Here is a 1,730-nt window from a genome sequence, read left to right as displayed (position 1 = left end):
CCCAGGCCCAGGTCAGTCCAAGCCATTCTACCAATGGCAGGATGCTCGGTGCCATGTAAAACTCCCCCGCTCTCTCCTGGGCAGCCGCCCCATTATCAGGCATCGTTCCTGCGACGGCCTCGTTAGTCATTCCAGAGAAATTAGCTGCGGGGCACCGAGCACCTCAACTCCTGCAGAGCCCCCAGATCCCCGCCAGATTGCCGGGGCTCAGCACGGCTTTTCTCCTCGGAGCCTTTCCCTTTTCCTCTCCCATCTGCTCATCGGCATGTCGTGCCCTGTGTGTTTCATCCCCTTTTATCCATAGATTCGGGTTTGATTTATTGACAATGATCCAGAAAATGCTACTCCATGTCCGGCCATTTGAACTTAATTAAGCCTCCAGCCCTGGATTAATTGCATTAAACTTGGCTGAGCCAGCCTGCCTGACTGCCACCAAGCGCTGCACTCCCATGGCTGGGGGGGGGGGCCCCACCCCCCACGCCCGGGCAGCCAAGGGGCCAGAGCACCCTGTCTTCGGGGCTGGGCTGTGCCACCGAGCCCCTTTACTCCGCTTCCAGCATCCCAGACTCGGGCAACGCCGCCGAGCCCCAGCACCGGCTGGGAAGCCGCCGTGCTTTGCTCCACCACGGGGATGCTCCTTCACAGCTTCCCCCCGGCTGCTCCTGCCCTCCTGCACGGGCAGGGTTTCATCCCAGCATGCAGAGGAGACCCAGCTCGTGAACTTCATGCCGTTTTGCCCTTCACCAGACGAGCATTTCTGGGGCCGTGGGTGCCCAGTGCAGGCTCCGGCGCGCTCCTTGGCATGGCACGGCACGGTTCTGATCCTGCTGTACTTACCTTCTAGAATTAGAGCCTTAATTTTTATCCCTGCGTTGAGCACTTGAGAAGCTGCGGTTAAGCCTGTTTAAAGGGGCTTTTTTCAGGCTTGCTGGGAGAGGGGGGGTGGCACGGCTGGACGGGGTCCCGAAGCTGATTTTCCCTGGCCGACGCTGGCTGCGGTGCTGCCGCGTGGGGAAGGTGGCGGAGGCAGCACCGCTGCTCCCTCTTAATCGGCTTTGACCTGTGTTTGTAAATAGGCCAATTGCCTGAGCGGTGCCCAGGGAAGCGTGTGGGGCACGTCTCCGCTGGCTGAGCCTCAGCACGGCTCAGCGATTACTTCGGGCACTGGAGGAGCCCTCAGTGCCCTGCTGCCCACCAGGCTCAGCCCCAAGGGGCTCAAAACCGGGTCGGAAGGGCTGGCGGGTCCTGGAGGTCGTGTGTCCTCCTGGGTCTCCTGCTCCATCCTCATCACCTCTCATGGATGGTCCCTCCTTCATCCTCCCACCTCTCCTGCATGCAGGCGGGGATGTGGGAGCCTCCTCGGTGCCCCCCACGCTGGGATGCTGCATGCACCGGGATGTTGCGTGCACCGGGATGCTGCGTGCACCAGTGGCCCGCAGGCTCGCTGCCACGCTCCTGGCTCTGCCTTGCTGCTCTTTTCCTCCTCATCAAATATGTATCACCCCCTCTTAAGCAAAAAGGATTTCCTTCCCTTCTCTAAAGGCAAGGCTGAAATATTTATCTCCCCCACTCTCTGCCTCCCCCAGTCGCGCTGAGCTCACGGGGCAGGGACAGGCTCCTGCAAAGGCACCAACCCAGAAAAATGGGTTAAAAACAGAAAAGTGGAGCACCAGCCTGTACCTGCCATGGCGTTGGCAGCAAGGGAGGGCTCTGTTCCCTCCCTGCCGCCC

At 60.7% G+C, this 1,730-nt stretch overlaps 1 protein-coding gene across 1 annotated transcript in view; it reads right to left on the bottom strand.

Moving 5' to 3' along the window:
• Positions 1–1,730, bottom strand: part of FIBCD1 (fibrinogen C domain containing 1) — a 20,980-nt gene that overhangs the window by 7,017 nt on the left and 12,233 nt on the right. The gene's annotated exons all lie outside the window — the stretch shown is intronic.

The sequence above is a fragment of the Pygoscelis adeliae genome, unplaced genomic scaffold, assembly GCF_000699105.1.
Source record: "Pygoscelis adeliae isolate BGI_AS28 unplaced genomic scaffold, ASM69910v1 Scaffold114, whole genome shotgun sequence".
Classification (NCBI taxonomy): Eukaryota; Metazoa; Chordata; class Aves; order Sphenisciformes; family Spheniscidae; genus Pygoscelis; species Pygoscelis adeliae.
This window is presented reverse-complemented; position numbering and strand designations above follow the sequence as displayed.